This window comes from Cnephaeus nilssonii, assembly GCF_951640355.1.
Source record: "Cnephaeus nilssonii genome assembly, chromosome: 6".
NCBI lineage: Eukaryota > Metazoa > Chordata > Mammalia > Chiroptera > Vespertilionidae > Cnephaeus > Cnephaeus nilssonii.
This window is the reverse complement of record NC_137077.1, coordinates 106,583,991-106,610,394: the sequence shown is the minus strand read 5'-3', so window position 1 is coordinate 106,610,394 and position 26,404 is coordinate 106,583,991. Positions and strand designations below refer to the sequence as shown.

At 41.9% G+C, this 26,404-nt stretch overlaps 1 protein-coding gene and 1 pseudogene across 3 annotated transcripts in view; one reads left to right on the top strand and one right to left on the bottom strand.

Annotated features, from left to right (window-relative positions):
- Window positions 1-26,404, top strand: part of USP18 (ubiquitin specific peptidase 18) — a 198,781-nt gene that overhangs the window by 7,543 nt on the left and 164,834 nt on the right. The gene's annotated exons all lie outside the window — the stretch shown is intronic.
- On the bottom strand, window positions 8,663-10,440 carry LOC307100918 (band 4.1-like protein 5; annotated as a pseudogene). The gene has a single exon. The product of its transcript is annotated as a band 4.1-like protein 5 (transcript).

Below are 26,404 nucleotides of genomic sequence, written 5' to 3'. Positions count from 1 at the left end.
TTCATTTTCACTAATTTCCTTTCTTGGCGACTCCACATTTTCTTTCCTCTGTGAGTTATTTCGTTTCCCCATTCTGGCTATTACCAGAAAGCTCAAGCTTCTGTTTGCGTGGACCTGGGTCGTGTGCTGTGGGGACTTCGCTCCACCCTAGTTTCACTGAAGTGCTCTGACACTAGGACGTGTGACTGTCTTTGGTTGGTGGGAACCAAACTTGCCCAGGATCAGTGTCCCCAGTGTTCCGTGTGGTCTCGTGTGCACATTTAGAATCAGGGGCCCTGTCTGCACCACACTGTTGGTATGTGCCGAGAATGAGATACTTAGCATGTGCCAGGAGTCAGAGTTTCCCTGTGTCTGCACCAAGACTCGAGTGTGAAAGTCTCTGTTGCCTTGTGCGGTTTCTCGTTGAGAATCAGGGTCCCTGTGTGTGCACGCACCAACAATTGGGGTCGCTGGCACTTAGTGTGAATGCGCTGTGAGTCAGGGATCCCAGGCAGCTGTGTCCGGCGTGCCAAATTCCCTGAAGTGGGGCTGCGTCCTGTGTGTGCTCTCTCTACTGAGCCAAACCGGCTGTAGCGCACATTCTTAAAAACCTGAAGGTGAGCCGGCTCAGTGCACTCTCCCAAAGTCCCAGAAGGGGGGCGGAGTCCGTCCTGCGCGCCAAATTCCCCAAAGGGAAGCCCCTCTGTGCACGCTTTTAAGAATCTCCGAAGGGGGAGCTGTGCCCTGCGAGCCAAATTCCCCCAAATTCCCCGAAGGGGAGCCCTCTGTGCGCACTGACAGATTTCCCCGACGGGGAGCTGCTTCTGTCCCGTGCGCGAGCGCGCGCCAAATTCCCTAAGAGGGAGCGCGTCCCTTCGCAAAGCTCGGCAGCTTGGGCCAGGGGCGGGTCTATCAGTTACTATGACGCTGTCTGTGCGCGCGCCTGTGAGCAGCTTGGGCGCGTCTATCAGTTACTATGGCACTTTCCGCAAGCCTGTGGGCGCTCAGCAGCTTGGGGGAGGGGCGCGTCTATCAGTTACTATGGCGCTTTCTGCACGCCTGTGGGCGCTCAGCAGCTTGGGGGAGGGGCGCGTCTATCAGTTACTATGGCGCTATCAGCGCCTGCGAGGAGGGGGATAGGCTCTTTGACTCACGGAAATCTGCCGGGAAGTCTGGATTCTTGTTTGTTTGTCTGAAGCTGTGATAGCAGTTCTCTGTCCCCAGTGGCTGCAGGGTCCTGGTTTGTGTCAGAAGCCAGGATCCGAGTCTCGGGCAGCTCTGTTTCCCAAGATGGCGTGGTCTCTGCGTCCGCACCAGCCGCCGAGAAGTGTCCGCTTTGTGCGCGGGGCTCCGCCGTCTAGGGCTGCCCTGTTCGGGAGCCCCTTGGAAGACCTGCAGAATCTAACTGACCCTATCTCATACACACACACACACCACACACATCTACACTCTCCTCTATGGGTTCCTCACTCACACTCTCTCTCTCCCTACCTTCCTGCCGGTCGCCATCTTTTTTCTCTTCTAGTTTCACAATCTAAGCTGAGAGGGTGGTCACCATGGCGCTGCCAATAAGGGGTGACAGATGAGTGATTGAGATTGTGTTGCAGTGAAAGTGGGAGGGAAAGGGAAGGAAAGGAGTAGTGGAAGCCAGGGACCTGGATGGTTGGATAAGGGGTTAGACACTGAATATTCTGGTTTAGCTTAAGAAGTATTCAGCAACCTTGTCCTGCCAGGCTTGGAGACTGAAGCCTCACTTTCTTGCTGAGAGTTCCTTCTTCCTTTCTTTTTTCTTTATTTCTAAAAGGCAGGGGGCCAGGGAGGGAGCTGGCTCCGCAGCCGGTTCCCAGGCTAGCCAGGCCTCTAGCCGCTTGAGTCCCAAATGGCCACATTCTTCCTACAGATAATGATCATAGAGGAGATAAGGAGATAAGGCATTTACAGTCCAAGGAATGGCTTGGCCTTTTGGGGTAAGAGAATGAAACTGAGGTAGGTGACTGTGGTTTGGGACAACTGGGTTTTATGAGGGGATGCATGGTAGCCCTGGCCGGGCACCGAGGTAGAATGAGAAAAGAGTGAATGGGGGAATTTAGTAAGATGCAGTGTAGACATGAGGTGGCTAATGGCTATGAGACTAATCCATCAACCCCCATAATAGAGACTGAGGAGGGGACAAGGGTCCCAGCGAATTCAGAGAGGGCAGAATAAGTGGTCCCAGTGTCAATTAAGAAGGAGATCGGCTTACCTGCCACCATAGTGTTCCCCGAGGCTCTGTCCTGGTGATGTAAGTCTGTGGGGCCCTGTCAGGGCCTGGGCAGCTTCTTCGGTGGCCAGTCCCAGGAGGTCTGGGAGCTCCAAACCGGATCCAGAGGGTGGCCATGCTGGACTGGCTGAGGCCAGACCAGAGGAGCCAGACTACAGTCTGATTTCCAGTGGCCTTCCCTTCCGCACCTTGGGCAGAGCCCAGGCGGGGTCTCGGGTTTGAGCAGGACTTGGCTCAGTGTCCTTCCTTGCTGCATTTGAAGCAGGGCCCGGAGGAGGCTTAGCCCCTGACTTACCTGTGGTTGGAGGACCGGCACTCCGTTTGGGGTTCGTGAGAGTGGTGGCTAGGAGCTGGAAGGCCCCCTACTGGGCCTGAGCCTTGGCTGATCTCGCTTGATTTTGGATTTGGGTCTCCTTGTCTCTATTATTAAAGACCTTAAAGGTTAGGTTAACGAGGTCTTTTTGAGGGGCTTGTGGACCTGCAGTTGCGGCGTATGTCGGGGAGTAAAGGTGGTCAGGTCAATGGGAAAAGAAACCTGAGATGCCTCTCAATCTGTGAGGCTGGACATAGAGAATGGGACGTGGATTCAATGAGTGTGCCCTCAGTTCCTGCTGCCTCCCTCAGGGGTAGAGTGGACGTGAGAGTAGAAGAAGCTGTTGAGGAAGGCGGTCTTTGGGCCTGAGAATGAGTGTTAGATGGAAAGGCTGTTTTGGAGCTCAGGTTCTCAGGATTTGGGCTCTGGGACTGGGGAGAAGGCGGCTGCTGGTTAAGAGGGTCTGAAGAGAAAGAGTCTAGACGTTTTTCAATTTGAGAAAGGTCAGAGAGTGAGAAGGGAAATGGCCAGCCACCTGTGAATTTGTTTGCTGGAGGCCACGGGAGTGGAGATTAGGCGGAGAGCACAGGGGAAGGTGGGGGTGGGGGGTGGGAGGTGGGTGGGGGGGTGTTAGAATTCTCAGAGGTAGAAATGCCCCACCCTGCCTCCCATAATGAGGGCGGGACCAGGAGGGGCTTTGCAGGGAGACTGAGGACTCAGGAAGCGAACACCCTGAGGGAGAGGAAGGGCCTGTAAATGCAGCCGCTGCCGGTCAGTGGGCGGGACCAGTGAGTGTAAAGGAAAAAAAATGGTCAAAACTACTCCCGGAGTCCTCCAAGGACTCCTGCACTCTGGCGTTGACCCGGGAAAAAGAGTGCTTAGTCAGAGAGGGACAGGTTTAGGATTGTAAGGAGGTGGCGAGATTGAGACACATGGAGAGAAACGATCCTCTGGGTTGAAAGAGTCAGAAGACAGAGAAAGGGGTTTGAGAGGGCAAAGAGGACTTCCAGAGGATGGGTAGAACCTGAGTAAAGCAAGTGGGGAGAGCGGGAGGGTGGGTGGGGAGGAGAGGAGAAAGCCTGTTTCGTAGGAATCTCGAATGCTTCCCAATCCGGTGGCAAAAATTATCTAGGTCAGGCCACAGAGAGACATTGTATATTGTGGCCAGGTAGAGCTTCTTTGAGGTTACGAGAGGGTTTGGATTGAGAGGTTCCCATGACCAGATGGAAGGGCCAACGAGAAGTTGGGGAGGAAAGAAGAAGCGTCCTTCTTCTCCCTTAACCAACGAGAGAGAGAGAGAGAGAGAGAGAGAGAGAGAGAGAGCGAGCTTCCCGGGGTGAGAGTGCCTTTTAAGGGGAGGAGGAAAAGAGGGGACGGGGCTTAGGGCACTCAGCCCAGGCTGATTGGTGGTTTCATGTAAGGCACATGGTTAGGGGCCTAGGGATTTAGGAATTGGGGGTTTAGGGTATATGGCAGGTGCTGATTGGTGCTTCAATGTACAGTCCATATAAGGTGTTCAGGAATGTCCAGCTGCAGGTGGAGTTTATGTCATACTCTGTCCATCAGTTGGGGGAAGGGAGGATCTATCAGTCAGCCCAATACATTTAATTTAAAAAAATAACAGACTTTATTTTTTACAGCAGTTACGTTCACAGCAAAATTGAGTGGGAAGTACAGAGACTTCCCATATACTGCCCTCTACCCTCAGGGTCTGTCATTATGACATCCCCCACCAGAGTGATACATTTGTTAAAACTGATGAATCTACAATGACACATCATTATCATCCAAAGTCCATTCTATGAGCTTTGACAAATGTATAATGCCATGTAGCCACCATTATAGTGTCATACAGAATAGTTTCATTGTCTTAAAAATCCTCTGTTGGAGCCAATTTTTTTTTGTGTGTGTGTGTCGGGGGGAGGGTGTCAGGGATTGAGTTTGAAAATGCAACTTTCTTGGAATGTATCTATCCTCTTTGGTGGGTGCTTATTGCCACTCACTTAGCTCAACTGCATGCTGTCTGCCCACTCTGACTTTCCCCATCTTTCTTGCATTCTAAGTTTCACTTCCCTTCTTTTTGTTGCTTCACATACTGTCTCCCCTCTGTGATCAGCTCTGAAGGTTGCTGCTTTTTTCTCTTGCCCTTTGGTATCTGGCCTGCCAGCCTGTCCAATTGATACACTCCACTGGGTTTTACTATCCAGTTTGGCTGAAGTATTTTTGAGGTCTTGGCATAGTCCAGAACAATGTCTCTGGAAAACATAAACTGGCCCCTTTCAACTCTGTTTCATCAGATTCCCCTCAGTGTGGTCTCAAAATCCTACTTCTTGCTCATGGAATTGTCAATTGTCATCATTTCCCTTTCAACTAGATCTCCTAGACTGAGCCTCATAAGAAGAACAACTGTTTATGACTTTTGAAAATAAATATTTGCCAAGAAAAAGAGGTTGTTTGTTAACATGAATTTAATAATATATTCACTTACTTTTAGTTGTTTCCCAACTTCAGATGTCTGCTTTTCTCCACATGTTGTAAAAGAATTAAGAAAAAAAGATTCTGATACTTCTTTTCATTCCTAATTTATCAAGTGTTCAGATCTTGGAACAGGAATACTATTGCCAACTAAGGCTCCATTAAAATATATTAAACCTATCCTTTAAGTGAATTATTATTTTAAAATTATATATCTATTAATTACAAGATATTTGTAACTTAAAAAAATAATAAAGAAAAAAATTCCAAAATTATTTGTAATCCAATCAATGAGTATTACCTTTCAATTACATTTTTGGTATATTCATTCCAGTCATTTTTATGTATGTGTTTGCATGTGTATATAGTAACAGTTATGTTTTATAAAATTAGGTTTATACCATATGACTTCTTTATAAACCTTTTTTTATTCAATGATTATAGTCATTAACTGCTCTTTATTAAACAATCTGAAATGATTTTTTAAATTTCATTTTATTGTTTAAAGTATTACATATAGTAGTACATATATCTCCTTTTGTTTCCCCATTGACTTTCCCCCAGCCTCCCCTACCCCATGTCGCATGCCCTCATCCCACCCCCCCCAGTGTCTTGTGTCTATTGGTTGTGCTTATATGCATGCATACAAGTCCTTTGTTTGATCTCTTCACACCCCTCCCCAACACTCCCCAGGCTTCCCACTGTAATTTGATAGTCTGTTCGGTGCTTTACTGCCTCTGTATCTATCTTTTTGTTCATCAGATTATAATGTTCTTTATTTTCCATAAATGAGTGTGATCATGTGGTATTTTTCTTTCATTGCCTGGCTTATTTCACTTAACATAATGCTCTCCAGGTCCATCCAGGCTGCTGCAAATGGTAAGAATTCCTTCTTTTTTATAGCAGCATAGTATTCCATTGTGTAGATGTACCATAGTTTTCTAATCCACTCATCTGCTGATGGGCATTTAGGCTGTTTCTAAATCGTAGCTATGGTGAATTGTGCTGCTATGAACATAGGGGTGCATATATCCTTTCTGATTGGTGTTGCTAGTTTCTTGGGATATATTCCTAGAAGTGGGATTACTGGGTCAAATGGGAGTTCCATTTTCAGTTTTTTGAGGAAACTCCATACTGTTCTCCACAGTGGCTGCACCAGTCTGCATTCCCACCAGCAGTGCACGAGGGTTCTTTTTTCTCCGCATCCTTGCCAGCACTTGTCGTTTGTTGATGATGGCCATTCTGACATGTGTGAGATGGTACCTCATTGTCGTTTTGATTTGCATCTCTCGGATAATTAGTGACTTTGAGCATGTTTTCATATGTCTCTTGGCCTTCCTTCTGTCTTCTTTCAAAAAGTTTCTATTTAGGTCCGTTGCCCATTTTTTTATTGGATCATTTATCTTCCTTTTATTAAGTTGTATAAGTTCCCTGTAGATGTTGGAGATTAAACCTTTATCAGTGATAACATTTGCAAATATGTTCTCCCATGCAGTGGGCCTTCTTGTTTTGTTGATGGTTTCTTTTGCTGTACAAAAGCTTTTTATTTTGATGTTTATTTTCTCTTTTGTTTATTTTCTCTTTAGTTTCCATTGCCCTAGGAGCGGTATAGGTGAAGTTTGTTTATTTTCTCTTTAGTCCCATTTGTTTATTTTCTCTTTAGTTTCCATTGCCCTAGGAGCAGTATAGGTGAAGAAATTGCTTCAGCATATGTCTGAGATTTCTCTGCCTGTGGATTCCTCTAGTATTTTTATAGTTTCCCATCTTACGTTTAAGTCCTTGATCCATTTTGAGTTTATTTTTGTGTAAGGTGGTGGTCTAGTTTCATTTTTTTGCATGTATCTGTCCAATTTCCCCAACACCATTTATTGAAGAGACTGTCTTGACTCCATTGTATGTTCATGCCTCTTTTGTCAAATATTAATTGAGCATAGTGGTTTGGGTCGATATCTGGGTACTCTATTCTATTCCATTGGTCTATATGTCTGTTCTTATGCCACTACCAGGCTGTTTTGAGAACAGTGGCTTTGTAATATAGCTTGATATCTGGTATTGAGATCCCACCTACTTTGTTCTTCTTTCACAGGATTGCTGTGGCTATTTGGGGTCCTTTTTTATTCCAGATGAATTTTTGGAGAGTTCTTTCTAGGTCTGTGAAATATGCCATTGGTATTTTAATGGGGAGTTCATTGAATCTATAGATTGCTTTGGGTAGTATGGGCATTTTAATGATGGTGATTCTACCAATCCATGAACATGGTATGTTCTTCCATCAGTTTACATCTTCCTCTATCTCTTTTTTCAGTGTCTTGAAGTTTTCTGCCTATAGGTCTCCTTAGTTAAATTTATTCCTAGGTATTTTAATTTTTTTGGTGCGATGGTAAATGGGATTGCTTTTTTAGTCTCTCTTTCTGTAAGTTCACTATTGGTGTATAGAAAGGCCATAGATTTCTTGGTGTTAATTTTGTATCCTGCTACATTGCTGAGTTAATTTATTAAGTCTAATAGTTTTTTGATGGAGTCTTTCTGGTTTTTTATGTACAATATCATGTCATCTGCAAATAAGGACAGCTTTACATCTTTTTTTACCAATTTGAATACCTTTTATTTCTTCTTCTTGTCTAACTGCTATGGCTAGCACTTACAGTACTTTGTCGAACATGAGTGGTGAAAGTGGTCTCCCTATATTTTCCCTGTTCTTAGGTGAAATGGTTTTAGTTTTTGCCCCTTGAGATGTTGGCTGTAGGTTTGTTGTCTAAGGCTTTTATTATGTTGAGGTATGATCCCTCTATTCCCACTTTGCTGAGCATTTTTATTACGAAAGGGTGTTGGATTTTGTCAAAAGCCATTTTGCATCAATTGATGATTATGGTGGTGTGTTTTTTTTTTAATTTGGCTTCAGAATTTTATTTTTAAGGTTGTAGATGGCCAGATTATATAACTATTGCAAACCTGGGAAATTTTTCAGATACATGAGATAAAAGAGAAGTTTGAAAAGACAAAAGTAAATAAATTTTCCATTTTGTACCACCATTCAATACTTATAGAACTATTCAGTTAACTATTGTTTAAGTAGTTAATGATGCAGAAGTAACCATTCAGATTTATTTCTCTACATGATTCATATTACTTATGTGATCTCTAGACCTTTCAGTAATTTAAAATACCTGCATTTATTAAAAATGAATGTTTTAAATAAAAACATTAATTGAAAGTATAAAATCTTGGGCACTTAACTGAAATTAAGGCATAGGTCATGGTCATTTTAGAAAAAAAATATCACTAAAGGCTGATATATTGTGCCAGAAAATGCTTCCTTCTGTGTGCCTTTAATGTGCCCAATTATTTTTTTTAATATATTTTATTGATTTTTTACAGAGAGGAAGGGAGAGGGATAGAGAGTTAGAAACATCGTTGGGAGAGAAACATCGATCAGCTGCCTCCTGCACACTCCCTATTGGGTATGTGCCTGCAACCAAGGTACATGCCCTTGACCGGAATCGAACCTGGGACCCTTGAGTCCACAGGCCGACGCTCTATCCACTGAGCCAAACCCGTTAGGGCGTGTCCAATTCTTTTAACTTCAATCTATTTGGATGGCAAAGGGTGGGGTGAAAATGGGCAGCTGTTCACAAACACAAACCTTCTCCTGGACACTTATGAGTGATATGTTAATATGTTAAAATAATGAAAAACCTCTGTAAAATTACAATGATATACATGCCCTTTCAAAACAAAAACATTTATCATTATCATTGATGGCATATAGCTTCTTCAGATCCTTTTCCTTCCACAGAATTCCATAACAAACACCACCACATGACTAGTAACTCTATATAAAATAACTTCTCACAAATTCTCCTAATGTGATCAATCCCCAATAAACATCAGAGAACATATACCATCAACTTGCACAACAGAGTCCCAAGGCCTAAGAGGCTTAACACTCATATATCAGTCATGGCTTCATGTCTGGGAAGATGAACATTATAATGGACTCCTGCATTCTTCACATTGTGCTCATGGACAAAGTCAGTGTAGTTTCTATGAACAGGCTAGGGTTGGGATAACGCCCTTGTGTTCCCCTGGTTTCCACCACATTGGCAGCAGTCACTGGCAGCAGAGAGCCATTTCCTGTCATGTTGGTCTGTTCCAGGAATCCTTGGAAGATTCTCTATCTCCACCAGCACGGGACCAGAGAGGATGGAAGAAGTCACCAGCAGAGTAGATCTCATACCCCAAGCCTGTTGAGAGCCATTAATCTGAGTTGAAACATTACTGTAAACACTGAGTTCTTCAGGTTTTGCTGTACCTGCTTTCATCTGTAGAGTTGAATATCTTGCTGGCCTTCTTTCAAAGGATGTTGATCTTGCTTTATTGGTTTTTGTGGTCTGATACTCAGTTTTCCCACTATATCTAAATCATGATCCTAATCAGATAAATCTTGATCGCTGAGAACCCTTTTTCACAGGGCCTCAGAGGCGGAAGAAGGCATGGTGCTCCACAGCACATTTCCACAAATGTTTGCACGCTTTTGGATGGTCCACTCTAAAGACAAACGTGTGCTCCTGCTCTTTGCCCTGATCATCATCTTCTGCCACCACCAGGGTTAACAGTCTTCTTAAAACCCAATCTGGTTATCTTGGGCCAGAAAAATAAGCCAATTTTGGTCTCTCCTTCAAAAACAAGAACTCCTGTTGGGGTTAGTCTTAAACTAGTCATTCCCATCTCTAGTCTTGACCACATGCATATCAACCCCATACATTTCTAGCCATTTGGCTTTATTCAGATCATTGGTTTCAGCTTGTGCTGGTGTCTGACCTCTGTATTCCTTCCATTTCTCAAAAATAGCCAACTCCTATCTCTTCAGTCTGAATGGGCATGAACCTGAACTCAGTTACAAATTCAGAACTATGCTCAGTAAGATCACAGTCACCAAGTTCAGCTTGCAGATTATAAGCTGCCAACTGAACTGCTGTATCACTAAGGACACTCCAGTTTTCCACTGAGAATATCTCATCTTAATTGAAGAATAAATAAATATATCGGGTTAGCTCTTCATGAAGATTATTTGGTTCCAAGGAATAAAACTAAACTCGAAAATGCAGACAATAGGGGGAGCCAATTTTAACTTGCTTTTTGATACTCTTTGTAACAGCCAACCAATGTGCTACTTGTGCTGAATCCATAAATCTCAGTCCGAAATAGTCACTTTCAATAGGATCCAAGTGGTGTGTAATCTGATCAAACAGCTCTTGACCTTTGGCTTTTTTCAGCAAGTCCATATTAACATCAGTACCATCCAGAAGGAACACCCAACACAAGATGATAGACTTAGAATCTCCAGCTGCAGGAATGTGTGTGGCAGCTCATTGAGCTTCTCAGAGTCATTCCTTCTCAGCATGTTTATGCATTGACTGATGCCCAAGGATTCTATGAAAGAATCTCAGCATTTTTGTCACTGGCGGGAGGACGGTGCAGCAGCAACCTAGTGAGGCTGAGGTGTGGGCGGCCCCTCAGGAGATGCCAAGCAATGGCGGCTTGTGGTGCAAGCCCATAAGACACAGATCCCTCAGATACCTGCTTAGGTGATTTTTGTCTCTCAATTTGTTTATGTGATGTATCATGTTTATTGATTTGTATCATGGTACAAGGGAGACAAGGCTGGTACAATATCTGCAAATATTCTGTCTCCCTGGAATAAATCCCACTTGGTCCTTGTATATGATCTTTCTAATGTAATACTGGATCCAATTTGCTAGAATTTTGTTGATGATTTTAGCATCTATGTTAATCTGGGATATTGGCCTGTAATCTCTTTTTTTGTTTGTTTGTAGTGTCTTTATCTGGTTTTGGATTAGGGTAATGCTGGCTTCATAGAAAGAGCTTGGAAGCGCTCATTCTTTCTGAATTTTTTGGAAGAGTCAGAGGATAGGTTTTAGTTCTTCTTTGAATGTTTGGTACAACTCCCCTGTGAAGCCATCTGGTCCAGGGCTTTTGTCTGCTGGAAGATTTTGATTATTGTTCCAATTTCATCAGTAGTTATTGGCCTATTCAGGTTCTTTGATACTTCCTGATGGAGTTTTGGAAGCTTGTATTTTTCTAGGAATATCATCGAGGTTGTTCAGGTTGTTGGAGAGAGTTATTCGTAGTATTCATTTTACATTCCTTTGTATGTCTGTGGGGTTGGTTGTTACTTCACCTATTTCATTTCTGATTTTGTTTATTTGGGTCCTCTCCCTTTGTTTCTTGGTGAGCCTGGCTAGAGGTTCATCAATCTTGTTTATCCTTTCAAATAACCAGCTCTTAGTTTCACTGATCTTTTGTATTTTTTTTTCGTCTCTATGTTATTTATTTCTGCTCTGATCTTTATTATTTCCTTCCTTCTGCTTACTCTGGGCTTTTCTTGTTGCTCTCTTTCTAATTCTTTAAGATGCAAGGTTAGATAATTTATTACCATTTTTCTTTGTGTTTTGAGGTAGGCCTGTAGAGCTATGATCTTCCCTCTCAGGACTGCTTTCACTGTGTCCCATAGATTTGGATTGTTGTGTTTTCATTGTAATTTGTTTTATGGATGCCTTTTATTTCTTCTTTGATCTCTTTGGTAACCCAATCATTGTTTAATAGCATGCTATTTAGCATCCAAGTATTTGATTTTTTTTCACTGTTTTTATTGTAGTTGATTTCTAATTTTATGCCATTTGAATGTGAGAAGTCCATCTGCTCTAGAGAGTCATTTAGGATTTCTGTTTCTTTGCTGATTTTTGTTTAGAGGATTTATCCAGTGGTGACAATGGGATATTAAAGTCCTCTTCTATGATTATATTACTCTCGTTCACTCCCTTGATGTCTTCCAGAAGGTTGTGTTTTTTTTTATGTATTTGGGTGCTCCTATATTGGGTGCATATATGTTTACCAGGGTTACATCTTCTTGTTGAATTGATCCCTTTAGTATTATGAAATGAACCTCTTGTGGTTTTTTTTTAATTACTTTATTGATTAAGGTATCACATATTTGTCATCAACCCCCTCCCCCTGTTCCCTTCCCAAACCCCCCCACACGCATGCCCCCCTCCCCCTGTTGTCCGTGATCACTGGTTAGGCTCATATGCAAGCACACAAGTCCTTTGGTTGATCTATCTCCCTTGTCCCCACCCTCCCCTACCTTCCCTCTGAGGTCTGACAGTCTGATCAATGCTGTTCTTGTTCTTCAGTCTATGTTGTTCATCTTTTCCCCTAGATGAGTGAGCTCATGTGATACTAGGAATACACTTATAGGAACCGAAAATGAGACAAGCAATAATAGTTATGCTGAGAGGCAAATGAATCAGTCTATAGTGAGTTTCTTTCTGGGCCAACAGTTCTTTTGAGTTCCGTTTTCTATGTCCAACAGTTGTTTATGTGTTCATAACAGCAATGATATTTCAGTTCTGGATGGTGGACAAATGGTGGTATTGCAGGTCCGACACTCTCTGGTTTGGTCCTGGGCAATCTACAGTGACGCATATCTGCTGACTGCTAATATGGCAAGGCATCATCAGCGTCTTCCATCTCTGGACTGTTTCTCTTCTGACTTCATGGCTGGAGCACTCCTGTCAATTCCTCTCTGTTGCAGGAATCCACATGTCTCGGAGTTGTTTTCTGAAAATATACAAACATATTCTCGACCAAAAGTTAATAAAGGAATATTTTCTATAAATTTGACTTGCGATCCTTTTTCATTTTTTTGCCCAAATGATTTTCCTTTGGCTTGTTTTGACACCATGTTTTACCTGGGTGACTTGCTGTTAGCATTACAAATGAAAGTTAATTTTCTAAAGTAAAAATTTTCTAGATGTAATTTATTTGCAGGATATTTTTCCTTACATGATATTCTTCTACTATCCCCCCTTTTTTGGTTTAAATATTGGGAGGCTTTTGGAAATTTTATGCTGTAATCTTGATAGCTTTTAAATTTTACTTTTTTGCACTAAAATGTGACTCCTAAAGGTTCATTATATGTTACGCAATTTTACCATGAGAAGAACTACCAATAAAAATTTAGTTAACACTTTAGGAACTGCTTTTTGTCCAGTACAATTAATTTTTTTAGAATATTCGCATATTTCAATTAGCCAATTTAAATTAGCCTGAAAACTTGACTACTATTTTACTGTCAAATTTATTACTCTAACAACAATCTTATTTTACCCTGTAAATATTAGTGGAAAGGATTATTTGCCTTCTTGAGTAGGCCCTGAGCATTCCTGGTGGTCAGCTGGATTTAGATATCAAAAACCCACTTCCCCACACCATGGGTACAAGACATCTCAAACAAGTCTTGTTGCAGTGAGAGGGCAGCTGCTGTCGGCCAAGTCTCTGTCTGTTACCCGGGTCCCGATTTGAGCTGGGCATGGGAAGTTAAGCAGCCATGGGGCAGGAAACTTCCTTCAGAAGGGGTGAGTGTTCAGGCCCCTGCAAAGTTGCGGGGGTGAGGTTCTGTGCCCACCTCTGTTGACCCCCAAGTTCTCTCCTGATGGCCCCTCTGCAACTGTGTCTGTCTTAGGTTGTTCCTTCCCTGAGGAATCTTACCCGTCTCTGGCTAACCAGCCATCCTCCAGGGCCAAGCAGGGTGATGTGAGGTTCGGTTCTGTCTCCTTGGTACCCTATGCCCCCGTGGCCTCCACGCCCAACACCTACCTTGGGATCCCCTCGCCTACTGGTCATATATCCCCAGCACTGATCATATATCTTGGGGAACCCGTGTTTCTTCTCCAGGGAGGGTCCAGATCGCCCCACTGGGCGAGAGACAGATCCATGGTACCAGTCATCACGAGGCTTCAACCTCGTCATGAACAGAAAGCTCAGGCAACAGGCTGTGAGCAATTGGATTGTGAGAAGAGGGTCCCTCTTGGCCTAAAGGGCAAGAGGGACCAATATAGAATGCTCAGGTGCCTTCCCAGGAGGCCCTCTACACAATGGAAGGTATTAAATCCTTACATGTCCTTTTTAACTTGCTGCCAGACATTCAAAGAATTAGTTTGTACGTTTGCTTGGGATAATTGTATATTATGCTGTTGTAATTCTAAAATGTCAAGAGATGTGTTACCTTTTGTCTCCAAGCACCAAAAGGATGATTTTTTTTTATTGATCCCCAAGGGTGGGAGGTACTATTATAAGTAATGGGGGTAATCCAAATCTGGGAAAAATTTTAATGACATTGTAGAATAATATCATGTAAAGATATTCTTTGCTCTAGGCCATGGCAATTCCCTTTCAAACTGGCTGTCCATTCCTTTTTGTATAGACAAGGTCTTAGTTACATTTTCTGCACCTCTCCCGGGGGCAAGTAGTGATAGTAATGACACCCTTTCTTTGGTGTCCACACAAGCCAGAAACCTCTCTTTAATTGTACACCCAAATGGGCAGTGGTTTGATTTTGTGTCATACAAAAGGAAAGCTGGGTGGAGACCCCTATGTAATTATACTTTCTTGCCCCACCCATGGTTCTCCTGGTTGACCAAGGTGTTTGGTATTATTGGTGACCACATTAGTCAGGGGCTCAGCTCACGTAAGGGGTCTTACCCATGAAGGGTCAGGAGCATAAGTCCAAAATACTTCCCCATTTTCCCGAGGTAATATTACCGTACATATGATGATTGCTAACATGGTTAGAAAGGTGTTCTCAGGCATTCTTGGGTTTCTGGTTACCTCACAATTTCTTCCCTGAGGTTTGACGTTCTGATTGATGTTTCTCTGTCCCTGGATCTATTTTTTTTCTATCAGTTTATGTTGTTCACTATATTCCACAAATGAGTGAGATCATGTGATATTTATCTTTCTCTGCCTGGCTTATTTCACTAAGCATAATGTTCTTCATCTCCATCCATGTTGTTGCAAATGGTATGAGCTCCTTCTTTTTTACCGCAGCGTAGTATTCCATTGTGTAGATGTACCACAGTTTTTAAATCCACTCATCTGCTGATGGGCACTTAGGCTGTTTCCAAATCTTAGGTATGGTGAATTGTCCTGTTATGAACACAGGGGTGCATATATCCTTTCTGATTGATGTTTCTAGTTTCTTGGGATATATTCCTAGAAGTGGGATCACTGGGTCAAATGGGAGTTCCATTTTTAGTTTTTTAAGGAAACTCCATACTGTTCTCCACAGTGGCTGCACCAGTCTGCATTACCACCAGCAGTGCACTAGGGTTCCTTTTTCTCCACATCCTCGCCAGCACTTGTCATTTGTTGACTTGTTGATAATAGCCATTCTGACAGGTGTGAGATGCTACCGCATTATTGTTCTGATTTGCATCTCTCTGATGATTAGTGACTTTGAACAGGTTTTCATATGTCTCTTGGCCTTCCTTCTGTCTTCTTTCGAAAATTGTCTATTTAGATCAGTTGCCCATTTTTTGATTGGGTTGTTTATCTTCTTTTTGTTAAGCTGCATGAGTTCCCTGTAAATGTTGGAGATTAAACCCTTATTGTTGATATCATTGGCAAATATGTTCTCCCATGTAGTGGGATTTCTTGTTGTTTTATTGATGATTTCCTTTGCTGAACAAAAGCTTTTTATTTTGATGTAGTCCCATTTGTTTATTTTCTCTTTAGTTTGCATTGCCCTAGAAGCCATATCAGTAAAGAAGTTCTTTTGGCATATGTCAGAGATTTTTCTGCCTATAGATTCCTCTAGTATTTTTATGGTTTCCCGTCTTATGTTTAAGTCCTTGATCCATTTTGAGTTTATTTTTGTGTATGGTGTAAGGTGGTGGTCTAGTTTTATTTTTTTTGCATGTATCTGACCAATTTTCCCCAACACCATTTATTGAAGAGACTGCCTTGACTCCATTGTATGTTCATGCCTCCTTTGTCAAATATTAATTGAGCATAGCGATTTGGGTCGATTTCTGGGTTCTCTATTCTATTCCATTGATCTATCTGTCTGTTCTTGTGCCACTACCAGGCTGTTTTGAGAACAGTGGCTTTGTAACATAGCTTGATATCTGGTATTGAGATGCCTCCTACTTTGTTCTTTTTTCTCAGGATTGCTGTAGCTATTCGGGGTTTTTTTTTTTATTCCAGATGAATTTTTGGAGAGTTCTTTCTAGGTCTGTGAAATATGCTGTTGTTATTTTAATGGGAAGTGCATTGAATTTATAGATTGCTTTGGGTAGTATGGACATTTTGATGATGTTGATTCTACCAATCCATGAACATGGTATGTTCTTCCTTCAGTTTATGTCTTCCTCTATCTCTTTTTTCAGTGTTGTGTAGTTTTCCGCGTATAGGTCTTTTACCTCCTTAGTTAATTCCTAGGTATCTTAATTTTTTTGGTGTGATGGTAAATGGGATTGCTTTTATAGTCTCTCTTTCTGTAAGTTCATTATTAGTGTATAGAAAAGCCATAGATTTCTTGGCATTAATTTTGTATCCTGCTACTCTGCCGAATTCATTTATTAAGTCTAATAATTTTTTGATGGAGTCTTTAGGGTTTTCTATGTACAGTATCATGTCATCTGCAAATAAGGACAGTTTTACTTCTTCTTTTCCAATTTGGATGCATTTTATTTCTTCTTCTTGTCTAATTGCAATAGCTAATACTTCCAGTACTATGTCAAACAGGAGTGGTGAGAGTGGGCATCCCTGTCTTGTTCCTGTTCTTAGAGGAAATGGTTTTAGTTTTTGCCCATTGAGTATGATGTTGGCTATGGGTTTGTCATATATGGCTTTTATTATGTTGAGATATGATCGTTCTATTCCCAACTTGCTGAGAGTTTTTATCAAGAAAGGGTGTTGGATTTTGTCAAATGCTTTTTCTGCATCAATTGATATGACTATGTGATTTTTATCTATCAATTTGTTTATATGATGTATCATGTTTATTGATTTGCGAATATTGTACCATCCTTGCATCCCTGGGATAAATCCTACTTAGTCATGGTGTGTGATCTTTTTGATGTACTGCTGGATCCGATTTGCTAGAATTTTGTTGAGGATTTTGGCATCTATGTTCATGAGGGATATTGTCCTGTAATTCTCCTTCATTGTGTTATCTTTATCTGGTTTTGGTATTAGGGTGATGCTAGCTTCATAGAATGAGCTTGGGAGTGTTCCTTCTTCTTGAATTTTCTGGAATAGTCTGAGGAGGATAGGTTTTAGTTCTGCCTAAATGTTTGGTAAAACTCCCCTGTGAAGCCATCTGGCCCCGGGCTTTTGTTTGCTGGAAGCTTTTTGATGACTGCTTCAATTTCTTTCATAGTTATCAGCCTATTGAGATTTTTAGTATCTTCCTGAGTAAGTTTTGGAAGATTGTATTTTTCTAGGAATGTTTCCATCTCCTCCAGGTTGTCTAGTTTGTTAGAATAGAGTTGTTCATAGTATTTTTTGACAATCCTTTGTATTTCTGTGGGGTCTGTTGTTATTTCTCCTCTTTCATTTCTGATTTCGTTTATTTGGGTCCTCTCTCTTTGCTTTTTGGTAAGCCTGGCTAGAGGTTCATCAATCTTGTTTATCCTTTCAACGAACCAGCTCTTGGTTTTATTGATCTTTTGTATTGTTTTTTTGGTCTCTATGTCATTTTTTTCTGCTCTGATCTTTATTATCTCCTTCCTTCTGCTCACTGTGGGCTTTTTTTGTTGCTCTCTTTCTAATTCTTTGAGTTGTTGTGTTAGATGATTTATTACCATTTTTTCTTGTTTTTTAAGGTAGGCCTATAGAGCTATAAATTTTCCTTTCAGAACTGCTTTCATTGTGTCCCATAGTATTTTCATTGTTGTTTTTTTTATTGTCATTAGTCTCCAGTATGTTTTTAATTTCTTCTTTGATCTCATTGTTAACCCAATCATTGTTTAATAGCATGCTATTCAGTTTCCAAGTTTTTGAGTTTTTTGGAATGTTTTTGTTGTAGTTTATTTCTAATATTATGCCATTGTTTTCTGAGAAAATGCTTGATATGATTTCAGTCTTTTGAATTTGGGGAGACTTTGTTTGTGACCCAATATGTGGTCTATTTTTGAAAATGTCCCATGTGTACTTGAGAAGAATGTATATTCCATGGCTTTGGAGTGAAATGCTCTGAAGATGTCAGTTAAGTCCATCTGATCTAGTGAGTCATTTAGAATTGCTGTTTCTTTGCTGATTTTTTGTCTAGATGATTTATCCAGTGATGTCAATGGTGTATTTAAGTCCCCTACTATGATTGTATTGTTGTCGATCTCTCCCTTGATGTCTTCCAGGAGTTTTTTTTATGTATTTGGGTGCTCCTGCATTAGGTGCATATATGTTTATCAGGGTTATATCCTCTTGTTGTATAGATCCCTTTATTATTATGAAGTGGCCTTCCTTATCTTTTTTTATGGCCTTTACTTTGAGGTCTATTTTGTCAGAAATAAGTACTGCTACCCCAGCTTTTTTTTTTTCCATTTCCATTTGCCTGAAAGATGTTTTTCCATCCCTTCACTTTCAATCTGTATGAGTCCTTTTTTTCTGAGGTGGGTCTCTTGTAGACAGCAAAGATATGGGTCGTGTTTTTTTATCCAATCAGCCACTAAATGTCTTTTGATTGGAGCATTTAGTCTGTTTACGTTTAAAGTTATTATTGAAAGGTACTTGTTTGTAGCCATTTTTATATTTTGAGAGTGTGTTTCTTCTTACCTTTTTCTCTCTTCTTTTTACACCAGTCCCTTTAGCATTTCTTGCATTGCTGGCTTGGTAGATAAACTCCCTTAGCATTTTTTTTTGTCTTTGAAGCTCCTTACTTTCCCTTCAATTTTGAATGATAACCTTGCTGGATAGAGTATTCTTGGATTCGGTCCCTTGGTTTGCATCACTCTGTAGATTTCCTTCCATTCTTGTCTGGCTTGATGTGTTTCTGTTGAGAAATCATTTGATAATCTAATGGGAGTTCCCTTGTATGTAACTTTCTGTCTCTCTCTTGCAGCCTTTAAGATTCTCTCTTTGTCCTGAATATTTGCCATTGTAATTATGATGTGTCTTGTTGTGGGTCTTTTCGGGTTCATTCTGATTGGGACTCTCTGAGCTTGTGTGACTTTTTTCTTTGCCACATCAGGGAAGTTTTCTGACATCATTTCTTCAAATAGTTCTTCTAACCCTTGTTCTTCTTCCTGTTGTTCTGGCACCCCTATTATTCGTATGTTGCTTCGTCTCATGTTGTCCCATAGTTCCCTTAGGCTCTCCTCCTGTCTTTTAATTTTTCTCTCCAATTGCAATTCAGTTTGGCTGTGTTTTGCTTCCCTGTCTTCTAATTCACTAATTCAGTCCTCCGCTTCTCCTAGTCTACTGTTGAAACTTTCCATGGTGTTTTTTATTGCAGCTATATCACTCTTCATTTCTTTTTGATTATTACATAAGTTGTTGATTTTTTTCATCCATGTCTTCTTGACTCTTGCATAAGGTGTTAATTTTTTCTTCCATCCGATTTATGAACTCTATGACCCTTATTCTGAATTCTTTTTCTGAAATATTGCATGCATCTGTTTTACTTAGCTGCTTTTCTGGCATTTCCTCCTTTTCTTTCCTTTGGGGGGTATCTTTGATTACCCATTTTTTGGTTTCACTGACTGATCTAGATGTCAAGCTTTGCAGGGGCTACTCCTTTGGTGGCAGTAGCTTCTCTGGCTGCAGTTGCTCCTTGGGAAGTTATGGTAGCAGCTGCTTCTCAGTTGGCAGAGGTTCCTCTGGTGGGTGCTGTTTGCAGAAGTGGTGCCTCCTCTGACTGGTGGGGAAGGCTGCTCGTATAGCTGCTGTTCCTTGGATGGGGTTGGGCTGATTATGAGGTTGCTGCGGAACTGGCTGCTCCCACAGCTGCTGCTCCTTGGACAGGGGCAGGCCACATAAAGCTGCTGCTCTTTGGTCTGTGGTGGGTTGTTCGCGGGTCTGCTGTTCCTTGGACAGGAGCATGCTGCTCGCGTGTCTGCTGTTCACGTGGTTGCAGTGCCCTGAGCTAAAGCATTGGGCCAGTCAGAGGGGAACCTGCTTCCAAACTCACTGGAGCCTGCTCCCTGGGCACCTGGAGCCTCATTGACTGTGGGATCACAGACTAGGTAGCATGTCCCTGCAAGGGTGGCTGTAGAGTCCCAGGTGTTATCTGAGGGCACTCTGGTTGGAGTTGAGGTTGGGAATCTGGTTACAGCAGCTCTCCCCTTCAAAAAGGCTAGGCCCCTTAGGACAAGCTGGCCTTCCGGTACTGTTTGCAATGGTAGCAGAAGCTGCCTAGTTAGGCGAGCCTGATTAGCCTGCCCCTGAAGGTACTGTGGGATCTAACTGTGCCTCACTCACTCACTTACACACAGATACCCCTCCTGACCACACGCTCCTCTTTTACTCCCTCACTCATTCATGCTCTTTCCCTCACTGCCGTATTCTTCCTGCCTCTGTAGTTGGGTCTGGGGTGTTATTGACCCTTTCGTGGATGGAGTTTCCTCTCCAGGTGTCTGGTTATGTGGCTTGCTCTGAAGTCCCTTGACCTGACCGGATAAAATTCACCTCAACAAGACACAACACCGAGGGAACTAAGCATAAACGTACTCACGACACCAATAACCCCAATATAAGTGACCACCTGAGAAAAGAGAGATAGGGCAGAGAAAAGAGAGCACAAATGCTATGGAGGAGAGTGAAAAAGATAAAAGACAAAGGAATAAGAGGATTGGGGAAAAATCTGTAGATGCTGAGCTTGTATAGTGAAAATAAGCTTAAGAATTGGATGAATATGGGGAGGACCTCAATTTAGTATTGAGGAAGTAGAAAGGAACTAAGTGGATGAGACGAAAGCAAATGAGAAGAAAAAATAATAAATTTACAAAAGAAATGATTTCAAAATGGTATAAAAAATTAAAAATAGCAAATAAAAATTAGTGATGAAAAATAATGTGAACAGAAATAAAGTTAAAAAAGCAACAAACCAAAACAGGAAAACAAAGAAGAAAAGAAGAAAGAAAGAAAGAAAAAAAGAAAAAAAGAAAGAAAAAACAGATAATAAAAGTAAAAGTGAAAAAAAAAAGTGGGGTGTCTTCCTTTGGCTGGCTTATGATTCCATTTGTCTGTACTGTTCTGTTTGTCAGTTTCCCGTTGCTGGGGCTAAAGATAACTTTAGACCCATCCTATGTCCTCAGTGGGTATTCAGATTCCTTGTATTACTCAAGGTGGATCTGGGTGTGGCTATATTGGTTGCCTGGAGACTGGAGGGAGGGGCTATCTCTCAGGAGAAAGTGGCAACTGGGATTTAGGTGACTCAGCACTAGACCTGCCACCACCTCCCCTGGACCACCAGCCTACTCTCCCCAGACTCCACAAGCCCACACCTTCCCCCGCATCTCAGCCATAGGTAAGTGTCTGTATCAAAAAGTCCCACGAACCAGGTTCAGTGGGAGAAGGCACAGGCCCCAGCATGAGAAGGGACCACTTCCCCACGAGCTCCCCTTTTGCCGGCACTGCACGATCTGGCTAGCCCTTCAGAGCTGCCTCAGCTCAGATCCAAAATCCAGACTCCAAGGTCCAAAATTCCCTACCTCCCACAGTCCTGAGGTCTCCCTTTCCCCACCCCACCCCCCACCCTTTTTTTTTTTTTTACAGACTGATACTTTTCCTGTCCTCAGAGATGCAGCCCAGCACCCTGTATACTCCCCTTGCCCCTCCTGCCACAGAGGCTTGGCAGATTCTCCAGCCCAGATCCTTCTTTTACCTTTTTCAGGGACTTCTGCCCTTCCCAGGTGCAAACTATCTCACCAGCTGTGTCTCCTCGCCAAATTCAGGCTGAATTCCACTCGTTTCAGCTGCTCCCTCCACTCGCTCCTGGACAAGTCTCAAGACACGTCTGTCTATTCCGCCATCTTTCCTCCTTCTTCTGGGTCATGTTTTCTTATCCATTCAGCTACCCTATGTCTTTTGATTGGAGCATTGAACCCAATTATGTTTAGGTTATTATTGATAGGTAGTTGTTAGTTGCCATTTTTATTCTTTATGCCTGTGTTCCTTCTTCCCTTTCTGTTCCTTCTATTTGCAGCAGTCCCTTTAGCATTTCTTGCATTGCTGGATTGGTGGTAATAAAATTTCTTAGCCCTTTTTTGTCTGTGAACCTCCAGGTTTCCCCTTCAGTTTTGAATGGTAGCCTTGCTGGGGATTCAGACCCTTGTTTTGCATCACTTTATGTACTTCATTCCATTCCCTTCTGGCTTGATGTGTTTCTGTTGAGAAATCAGTTGATAGTCTAATGGGAAATCCCTTGTAGGTAACTTTCTCTCTCTGGCAGCCTTTAAGATTCTTTGTCATTGATGTTTGCCAGTTTAATTTTGATGTTTCTTGGTGTTTAATTTTGTCATTGATGTTTGCCAGTTTAATTTTGATGTTTCTTTGTTGGTCTTTTTGGGTTCATCTTGTTTGGGATTCTATGTGCTTCTTGGACTTATGTGGCTTTTTCTTTCCAATGTTGGGGAAGTTTTCTGTTATTATTTCTTCCTTGTTCTATTTCCCCTCCTTCTAGCACCCCTATATGCGGATATTATTTTGTTATGTGTTGTCCCAAAACTCTCTTAGGCTCTCCTTCTGCTTTTTAAGTTTTCTTTCCAGTTGCTGCTGCATTTATGTGTGTGTGTTTTTTCCTACCTTGTCTTCTAGGTCACTGATGTGGTCCTCCGCTTCCACTAGTCTATTGTTGAAACCTTCCATTGTGTTCTTCATTGCAGCTACGCCATTTTTCATCTCCTCTTGATTCCTTTTCATATTGGTGACATTCTCATTCAGCTCCTTATAATTCTCATTGGGTTGTGTGTATTTGTCTTCCAGACATTTAAGCATCCTTATAACCATTACTCTGAATTCTTTCTCTGTCCAGTTACCTGCCTCCATTTCATTTAATTCCTTTTCTGGTGATTCCTCTTTTTCTTTTCATTGGGGATTATTTTTTGGCTCCCCAGTTTTGCTGTATTGTTTTAATTGTTTCTATGTCTTAGATCCAACTGCTTTGCTTCCCAGATTCTTTTGGGGGTGGTGCTATGTATTTTGTGATTTTTGGGACCAAGTGGTCCAGTCTCACAAATCTCCTAGGTTTGGTGATCTAGTGGAGCTCCCTACTTGAGCTATTTGGGTTCTCCTGATATAGTTGGGTTTTGAATGTTGGTTTTTCATTCGTGGATGAAATCTCACCACATATTGTTTGGCAATGTAACTCACCCCCGGTTTCATTGTGCAAGCTCTTGTGGATGTGATCATGGTTTAGGCTCTTGTGGAAAGGGTTGTCTGATGTATCACTGGTATGTGTTCACTGTGATTTCCTGGAGTCCATGGCCTGGGAAGAAGGTGGCTCAGGGCCTGAGGCTTGGGTACTGTGACTTTGTCTGGTGTGTGACTCTTGCTGGGGTAGTGTTTCTCTGCAACTCACTATGAGGGTCCTGGAGCCTGTGACCAAGGGGGGTAGCTGTCCTGTAGTTTGTGGTTGAGGCAGTGGATCTCTGGCCCAAATGATTTCCCTCTGCAAATTGCGAGGAGGTCCATGAGCCAGCAACTGGGGATTTGGGAGTCTCAGTGTCTGTGGCTAAAGCTGTGTGACCTTGTTCGGGGAGGTGAGTCCTCAGTAACTCACCAAGGTGTCCAGAAGCAGGCAGCTGGGAAGGGGAAGTCATCGATCCTGCTGAGGGGGCCATGCGCCCTTGGTTGTGGAGGCACATGCCTAGTGGATGCTCACAGAGGGGCCCACATGCCTGCTGGGGCGGTGGATTCAAGGGGCCTGCATGCTGGAGCGGTTTGACCATGGAGACCAGATGCTGGTAGCCGGGGAGGTGCAAGATCAAGCTTCTGCTGCAGGAGCCCTGCACCATTGGTTGGGTATGCTTGTGGCTTGCATCAGTACACAGAGACACCCAGGGGATGCCTGCTGAGGCGGCAGGCTAGGGGGGCCCACATGCTTTAGCAATGCAACTGCAGCATCTGAGGTTGGCAGCCAGGGAATGGGAAGTCCTGAGTTTTTGCTATAGAGGCCAGGTGCCCTTGGTTGGATGTGCACCTGCTCAGCTACAGCTCCCAGAGGCACCAGGAAGCCACCTGCCAGGGTGGTGAGTCAGGGGGCCCCATGCACACTGATCTGGCACAACTGTGGTGTCCAGGAGACCCTGGTCGGCCATCCCCTGATACTCCTGCAGGATCTAACTCTCCCTCACACACACACACACACACACACACACACACACACACACACACACCACAAGTCCACATACTCCCCTTTTACCTACTGACTCACACCCTCTCCCTCACCTCTGTCCTGCCAGCCGCCATCTTTTCTCCCCATCATCATATAAGGCTTTTATTATATTGAGGTATGATCCCTCTATTTTCACTTTGTTGAGAGTTTTTATCAAAAAAGGGATAAAAACTGGATTTTGTCAAATGGTTTTTCTGCATCTATTGATATGATCATGTGATTTTTATCTTTCAGTTTGTTTATGTGATATATCACTTTAATTGGTTTACAGATATTGTACCATCCTTGCATTATTGGAGTAAATCCCAATTGGTCATGGTGTATGATCTTTGTAATGTATTGCTGAATCCGATTTGCTAGAATTTTGTGAGGATTTTAGCATCTATGTTCATCAGGGATATTGGCCTGTAATTCTCTTTATTTGTAGTATCTTTATCTGGTTTTGGGATTAGGATAATGCTGGTCTCATAGAAAGAGCTTGGAAGTATGCCTTTTTTCTGATTTTTTAAAAATAGTTTGTGGATGGTATGTTTTAGTTCGTCTTTGAATGTTTGGTAAAACTCCCCTGTGAAGCCATCTGGTCCAGGGCTTTTGTTTGCTTGGAGTTTTCAAAAAATTATTATTAGTGCTTTGATTTAGTCTCTAGTTATCAGTCTATTCAAGTTTTCTTTTTCTTGCTGATTGAGTTTTAAAAGATTGTATTTTTCTAGGAATATGTCCATTTGGTAAAGGTTGTCCAGTTTATTGGAGTAGAGTTGTTCATAGTATTTTTTTCCCCCAATCCTTTGTATGTCTGTGGGGTCAGTTGTTACTTCACCTCTTTTGTTTCTGATTTTGTTTATTTGCAACCTCTCTCTTTGTTTCTTGGTGAGTCTGGCCAGAGGTTCATTGATCTTGTTTATCCTTTCAAAGAACCAGCTCTGGGTTTTATTGATCTTTTTTATTGTTGTTTTTTGTCTCTATGCCATTTATTTCTGCTCTGAGCTTTATTATTTTCTTCCTCACGTTTACTCTGGGCTTTTCTTGTTGCTCTCTTTCTAATTCTTTAAATTGTAAGGTTAGAAGTTTCCTTGTGTTTTGAGATAAGCTTGTAGTGCTTGAACTTCCCTGTCAGGATTGCTTTCACCATGTCCCATAGATTTTGGATTGTTGTGTTTTCATTGTAATTTGTTTCCAGTATGCTTTTTATTTCTTCTTTGATCTTTCTGGTAACCAATTTTTTGTTTACTGGCATGCTATTTAGCTTCCATATGTTCGATTGTTTAGGACTGTTTTTATTGTAGTTGATTTCTAATTTTATGCCATTATCATCTGAGAAGATGCTTGATATGATTTCAATCTTCTTGATTTTTTTTAGAGACTTAGTCTATGTCCTAAAATGTGATCTATCTTTGAAAATGTCCCAAGTGCATTTGAGAAGAATGTATATTCTGTAGCTTTGGGGTAAGATGTTCTGAAGATGTCAATTCATTCCATCTGATATAGTGACTTATTTAGGATTTTTGATTCCTTGTTGATTTTTTGTCTAGAAGACTTATCCAGTGATGTCAATGGGGTATTAAATTCCCTACTATGATTGTATTGCTTTTGATCTCTCTCTTGATATCATCCAGAAATTTTTTTATGTATTTGGATGCTCCAGTATTGGGTACATAAATGCTTACAGAGTTATATCCTCTTGTTTTATCAATCCCTTTAGTATTACGTATTGGCCTTCCTTATCTCTTGTTATGGCCTTCACTTTGAGGTCTATTTTGTCAGATATAAGTATTTCTACCCCAGCTTTTTTTTATTTTCATTTGCCTGAGGAATTTTTTTCCATCCCTTCACTTTCAGTCTGTGTAAGTACTTTGTTCTGAGGTGGGTTTCTTTTAGACAGCAAATATGTGGGTCATGTTTTCTTATCCATTCGGCTACCCTATGACTTTTGATTGGAGCATTTAATCCATTCACATTTAGGTTATTATTGATAGGTACTTGTTTGTTGCCATCTTTGTTCTTTATGCCTGTTTTGCTTTCTTCCTTTTTATTTATTCTTTAAGGTAGTCCCTTTAGCATTTCTTGAATTGCTGGCTTGGTGGTAATAAACTCCCTTAGCATTTATTTTGTCTGTGAAGCTTCTGATTTCACCTTTAATTTGAATGATAGCCTTGCTAGATAGAGTATTCTTGGGTTCAGC